Raw genomic sequence first — 8001 nt, 5'->3', positions numbered from 1 at the left:
GAGTAGAGAGTGGAGGAAAATTACGTAGACCGACCGGTGGATAGACATAAGTAGACTGAAGTGGATTCCAGCTAGCTGCCCATAGAACCCGTTCAACTAAATATGTATATTAATCGTTCAGTGAATAATCATTGACGAATCAATTTTAGATTTAGTAGCACATGTAAATAAAGGTTTATCTAGGAATTCACAAAACCGAATTAGTAATTAGAGATGATCTTAACACCTTGAATTTAGGAATTATTTTCTCAGGTTAATAAAATCGCATGACAACAATTAGAGAAACGTTCATGGATTGTGTGAGGTCTTGAGTGAGCTCGTGACGTCACGTCGTCAGTAGTGTGTTTGGCTGGGGAGGGTGGAGGGAGGGATTGGCATCAGAAAGTATTACGTGTAAATAGGACGAGAAGATAAAGTGGAGAGATACGAGATGTGGAGGCGAGTGAAAGGAAGTGGAGTGAGGAAACGGATGAGAATGGATGCAAGCGAAAGAAGGTGGAGTAAGACATCGTGAGGCTGGAGGTACAGAAGACAAGAGTGGAACAACGAAGAATGGAAAGTGGGAAATGAATGTGGAAGGGAAGTGTGAATGATAGAGTGGAAACACGAGTAATTGAAAGAAGTAGAGGATGAAAGTGAAGGATAGATATATGGAGGAAGGTGGAAGAATGAGACACAAGAAGTGGAGCTGAAAGTGAACGAAAGAAGAGTGGAAAGATAGGTGGATGAGAAAAAGTGGAAAATCGAAATTTAGGCTGGTGGAGTGGAATGGTGATACGGGAAATGGAAAAGGAAAGAGGGTGGATAGAGATAGATGGGAACTTAAAGAGAAGACAGGTCATGTGGAGGTGCAAGTGGAAGGATATGGAGAAGAGAAATGGATAAAGGAAGTCGGGTGGATGGAAGAAATGGAGGTCGGAAAGGTGGAGTGGTAAGACAGGTGGAGGGAGGTGGAGTGGGACTCCAGACGAACTAAGTGGATTAGCGAGTGGTGGACGTGATGGTCATGGATAAGCTGACCTCTGCGAACTGCGCATGCGCGAGCGCCTAGCCTTTTCTTCTTCTCTCCACGCATGCGCGGGACCTCTTTGATCCTTTTCCGCGCAGCCATGTGGATCGTCATACATGGATAGTCTATCCTCCCGTGGATAGGTGGATCCCGTAGGCGTCATCCATGGATAATGTGCTTTTCCCTCGGTTCACTACCCTGACCTCGACCCAACCCGACCTCTACTTTTCTCGATGAAGAGGATCCTTCACAAACTTTCTTCTGGCTGACAGCAGGAGGGGATTTTATTCAATTGTAAGAAAGACCTCGTCCTTGTGCTTAACATTTTACTGAAATCTACGCTGTCAGGATATTTTATTCAGCAAAGGGAAACTCCTTCCGCAAGTTTAAAGGAGACGTCTAGCAAAGACGACGAGACGAAGATCAAAGCAGACACAGTTTAAAGCCTCTTTGCCAGGCAGAAACTAACCCCGCGTTGAAATAAATTCGCGTGTCGAGAGTTCCTAAACGTTAGACATCACGAAGGGTTAACTTGATCTCAAAATAGGCTTAATTAATCCTTTAATGAGGACAATGTACCTCTATAACAAGGCAAGGGTCTTAAAAAGAAAATAGAAAATAAGTTGTCCATTGAAAAGTCAAGTGCTTCGTACAATCCGAATGTGTTAGAACTGATTACATTACTGATATATCTGTTACTAACAACCGCATACACCCAATCACTATATATCCTTTCGCTAATATTCACAGCACAAGGGAGCCCCCCCACCCCCACACCCCCACCCCCACACACCCCACACCCCCACCACCCCCACCCCCACACACCCCACACACCCCACACCCCCACACACCCCACACCCCCACACACCCCACACCCCCACACACCCCACACCCCCACACACCCCACACCCCCACACACCCACCCCCACCCCCCCACACCCCCCCACCCCCACACACCCCACACCCCCACACACCCCACACCCCCACACCCCAAGCAACAAAAACGTAGAATTTGTCTTTACGAATCCACTGAGTGGATGAGAAAACGGATGACGTTTCATAAATAGCACACATGGGCAGAAGTATTTGAGTGAAAATAGCATATTTTTAAAGAATGGTAAGTTATATACACACACGCACGTACATACACACGCACACGCATGCACAAACACACACACACACACACACACACACACACACACACACACACACACACACACACACACACACACACACACGCATATACACGACTCGATGGCGCAGTTGTAACGTTCGCGGCCGCCACTACAGCAGTCCATGTTCGAATCCCGCCCAGGGCTGAAATAATTTCAGTATCGATGCTCTTGTGAATCGTTACTCTAACTCTCGTGGGCAGGGAGTTGATTATGTATGTGCGTGTAAGGTCACAGCATTACCCATAAATCAGTCATATACGAGCTCTGAGCTCTCTTCCGGGAGGATAATAGCTGTCGATCACGAGTTGAGCACGTGATCCAAGACCATAGTGAATCACACACACACGCACATACACACACACGCACACACACACACACACACACACACACGTACATACACACACATATACATACACACACATATACATACATACACACACGTACACACACGCACACATACACACACGTATACAAACGCACACACACGTACACACACACGCACACGTACAAACACGCACACATACACACACACACACACGTACACACACACACACACACGTACACACACACACACACACACACACACACACACACACACACACACACACACACACACACACACACACACACACACACACACACACACATTCTATGTTTACATATATGTACATGATTGGGTATAAATTCACGCACACGTATGCTTGCCCATGCACAGGTATGTAGACATATTCATGTTTCCATGTAAGGTCGATCACATCTGTGTTTATATTCGTGTAGAGATAAGACAAGTTGCCTGCGCATAGAGAGAGAGATACAAGAGTGTATAAAGTTAGTTACACGAAGATAGCCCCTTCTTCCCCTTCTTCCCTCCGCCACACACACACACACATAACCGGACATTGTGGATAGTACTCTTTTCTTTCTTTCTTTCTGTCTCTTTCTTTCTTTCTCTTTCTTTCTTTTTCTTTCTTTCTCTATTTCTCTATTTCTCTCTTTCTCTCTTTCTCTCTTTCTCTCTTTCTCTCTTTCTCTCTTTCTCTTTCTTTCTTTCTTTTTCAAAGCCAGGAAGTAAACGAGCGAGCAAGAGGTTTTGGCGAACGGTTGAGAGCAGCACCACCAACTCACATTATGCCACAACGGGGAAAACCGACATAAAAAAAGACATAAAAGCGTTCTAGAACCACAGCACTTTGTCCTTCGAGGAGGCGACAGGAATTCCTACGAACATTATCGGTCTCAGGCACTCCAGGCCCGCGGGGGGACGCGCGTCGGGCGGCGCGCACGCGCACGCGCACTCGGATCTTTTCTTCGTCCCTGGAGGATCATAAACAAGTTATCCTTCCGAGTGGACAGAGACGGGGACACTGGTGCATGACGCATCTCCCCCCTTGTCCTAACCTTGTCTTTTACATTTCGTTATCTTGTCAGCGACAACATTCCTCGCATGCGCAGAAGAAAGGATACACGACCCCGCGCATGCGCATGCGTACATTTGCCATGTGGAGATGCGTCCTGACCAGGGAACAACCACGTCATGGGCGAAGGAGGATTCGAACCTTGGGAGGAACCTTAGGCTTGATCCTCCGGTGGCCACGGGTGGGTTCCTGGTCCGTTAAAGAATTGAAAGACAGAGTGACTAGTTGTGACTGCAAGGAAGAAAAGACAGTTTCATCTAATACACTAGAATAAATAAATCGTTTACATATTAGTCTCTTACTTACTATTATTCATTTGCTTACTCTCGCTTTCAAAATATCTAAAATTCTAAAATCTCAAGTATTAGAAACAAGGAATTCCGAAATCTAGAAGGTTCTGGATAACGGGAGCAGTAAGTGATATTCTGAAATGTGTTTGAAAGCTTTTTGTTCCAAACATTGAGATTTTCCGCATTTGGGAGATTCCGAATAGAAAGAACTATCTGATCTACATCCGAAAGCATCCAACGTGTAGCCTAGGAGAGTTTTCACACAATCATTATTTATTGGCAATGTTTTATTAGACTGAGTGACATTTGCTGCGGATTAATGGGGTTTCTATCACCGGGATAAAATGTTTTTACGAACAAAAGAATAAACTGCTACAATGGTCGTAAAGGGTTCTTGGATCGAGATGGACTTGTGATGTGTTTAATCCTTTGACTGCTGAAGTAGAGAAGGGTTTTTTCCCTTCACCTGAATAAATTGCCTGACAGCAACTAGAAGAGTTAATCAGGCTTGTCACAGTCACATTCTGATTTCTCTTTTTTTTTTTTTTTTTTGCACTCAAAAGCTCTTTGTTGTTGAACATCAGTTCACAATCTGTTCATTTCCTAAGGATGGCCCCGACCAAGGCCGAATAAAATCGCTGTCGTCACCCAGAAAAAAGTCTGCAAAGTGTGTCATTGGAGCAAAGGGAGCCCATGAAGACTGCAACAATACCCTCCTGTTCTTTGCCTACAAAGATGAAGCATTCAAAGGATTACAAACTATTACAAAGGCGGAGCATGCCGACAGGAGACCTTTTGGTCCATATCTAGGTCGGATGCGAAAAAAAAATCAATAATAATAATAATAATAAATAAATAAATAAAAACTATAATAATGTAAATATCGCGGACGATTGCGTCCACAGACTTCCTGGCAGTTATGTTGTGAACACCTTCGATACCAAGAGGGAACCACGGAGATGAATGAAATCGCCTGGCGACAGCCACAATAAAGAGAAAGCGTCACACAATACGAAAGGGATCAGTCAAAGTTGAGCACAACTCCATCAAAACAAAGATGATGCTAAAGAGTGTCCTAACGACAGTCAGGATAGAAAAGAAAAGTGTCATTCAGCACGGAAGGTGTTTAGAAATCATCGTTGTATTTTTGTCTTCTAAGAACTGTGCCCAGCAATGTGAGCAACACCAATACAAATTAGGAGTTGATCATATCGGAAGTTCAACCATATTAGTTAAACACAAAAATATCATTTACAATGCCCGAGTTTAATTCTCTGCTGAGAGGTGACCATGGGTGGGGTTGTTATTGTAGGGGATGTATAATCTTAACAAAATGACTATTTTGTTTTAATAACTCCCGTAATTGTTATGGACACCTTGGCAATTACAACACTTAGATGTAATAATAATGAAACTATACCATGCAAGGTATAAGACTAAGAACGTAGATACTTTTATCTCTTTCATATCGCACAACATTAGCAAGAGGAACCACTTTCTTGAAGACTAAAGGAGTTCAAACACTCCAAAATCTCCCTGACGTATTACACAATTCAAATATTCCATTCTCTTTGACACCAGACAACTCTATTCGCCTCAACCGTCAACTGGCGTGATCAAGGGGTTTGTCTTTATGTTGATGTCTTCTATAACATAAGAGTGGAGGAGGCTGCAAGAGACCATAAGGCCACCACTAAGCAGTTCTATGTAAGTTACCACCTATTATCTTCATCTATAAAGTTATATCATCTCCTCTGAGAGTAACCAATAATTTCTAAAGAAAATATAAGTTAATAGTTTGTTTATTTGTTTATTCACTTGTTAGTTAATTACTCTTCTACTGATTAGTTGAATGATTTATTTATGTATTTGCCTATTTTATAATTTTGCTTACACATACATTTATTAGATTATTTATTCATCTATTTATTGTTGCATATATCCAGTTATTTGTTTTTCTACTTGTCTTTTCATCTATTAATTTGTTTATTTATTTAGTCGTTAACTAAGTGATGGAATGATTGACTTTTTCATTTATTCGATTTAGACATTTATTTATTTACCTATTTGTTTATTTATTTATCTATTTACTTTTGGACATATTTATTTATTCATTTATCTACCTATCCGTTAGCTTATATACCTATACACTAGTTTATTTCACAAACTCAGAAGGATTATGTTTTGTAGAGAACAAAGAAGTTGAAGCTGCTGCACATTTACTTATTCATTCATCTACCTATCTGTTAGCTTATATACCTATACACTAGTTTATTTCACAAACTCTGAAGGGTTTTGTTTTGTAGGGAACAAAGGATTTGAAGCAATTTCAGTAAACCCGGAAAAAAGTTTTAAAACGTTTTGCTGCGCTTTACTCGTGTCGTTTGTTGTAGCTGCCGTTAGGCGATCTAAGTCAGCTGGAAGACGCGGAAGGGTTCAAGTTTAGAGTTCATATTCCCCTCGTGCTGCCCAAAACCAGACAATTTTATTCGGCTCTGATATGATCCGCATTATTTAACCCCTACTCATGTAATCCTTGCATTTGCAAGCCTTACCCTTGTAAGCCTTGCTTAACCTCTTTCAATGCGGTGACGGGATCGCCCGCCCTTAGCCTCAGCTAAGTCCTTAGAGTGAGTAACCGTGTTTAAGGGGGCCAAGTAAGCTTTTCCCGTATAGTTCTCACTACGCACCGGGCTGCCTCTCTTGTAATCTTCTGATCTCAATGCGGCAACAGAGGATGCGGAGAGCTTTACAAGGCAAAGAAAGGGTTTTCAGGTCCTTCTGAAGTTTAGAATTATTAATGTACCCGAGGTATGTATACACATCCACACGGGTACATACACAAGCGTATACAGGGTCATACACCAGCGCACAGGCACACATAGGGTAGATAGGCACAGATGTGAATATACAGGAGAGATGGATCCAGAGCAATGACGTGGGAAGTTTGGGACAAGTACGCAAGCGGTCACGCGAATACAGAAATGCATCAACGGATATTAAAAAAAAAAAAAACGCGTACACGCACACGTGCGCACATATATATACTTTCAGACGCACACAGATGCACACACACACACACACACACACACACACACACACACACACACACACACACACACACACACACACACACACACACACACACACACACACACACACACACACACACACACACACACACACACACACACACACACACACACACATGACAGACAACAAGGACACCTGAGTGACCAGACAAACTCCTCAGTGGCACGTCACTCCTTATAATTGGTAGCCATTACACGGTCCGCTCCGATTCCCTCGATGGGAAGGAGGTAGGAAGGGAGAGAGGTAGGGAGGGAGAGAGGGAGGGAGGGAGAGGGGGAGGGAGAGGGAGAAGGAGGAGGAGGGTAATTCATGGAGGAAGGGAGGGTGAACGGACGGGAAGAAAGAGAGGAATGCAAAGGGAATGAAGAAACAAGCAAGTGGGAGAAATGATTGGAAGGAGGGAGACTTGAAAGGATTAGGGAGAGGAAGGGGAGGAGAGGGAGTAAGGAAGAAGAAAGGAAGCATGAAGGAGTAAAGGAGGAGTGAGGGATGGAGGGAGATGGAAAAGGGGAGTGAGGGAGGTAGAGTTGAGGGCAAGAAAAGGAGAAGAAAATTGGGAGGAGATATGTAGGAAGAGGCAATGCGGACAGAGAACTTGAAGAAGAAAAAGGTACGAGAAGAAGATGATGATGGTGATGATGATGGTGATGATGATGATGATGATGATGATGATGATGATGATGATGATGATGATGATGATGATGATGATGATGATGATGATGATGATGTTGATGATGATGTTGATGATGATGATGATGATGTTGATGATGATGTTGATGATGATGTTGATGTTGATGATGATGTTGATGATGTTGATGATGTTGATGATGATGATGATGATGATGATGATGATGATGGTGGTTTAACGTCACACACTCCCCCCCTATCAGGAGGCTTGAACGGTGCCCCTCACAGAGGGCTTTGTAGCATGGAATTTAACAAACCATGCCCTTGGTTCAACTTCACTGGTGGCAGGATTCGAACCGCCTTCACCTCGACCTTCGCCGCAAGTAAGGAGC

Source organism: Oratosquilla oratoria, chromosome 4 (assembly GCF_046742065.1).
Source record: "Oratosquilla oratoria isolate Oo_2021 chromosome 4, ASM4674206v1, whole genome shotgun sequence".
In the NCBI taxonomy this organism is placed as follows: domain Eukaryota; kingdom Metazoa; phylum Arthropoda; class Malacostraca; order Stomatopoda; family Squillidae; genus Oratosquilla; species Oratosquilla oratoria.
This window is presented reverse-complemented; position numbering follows the sequence as displayed.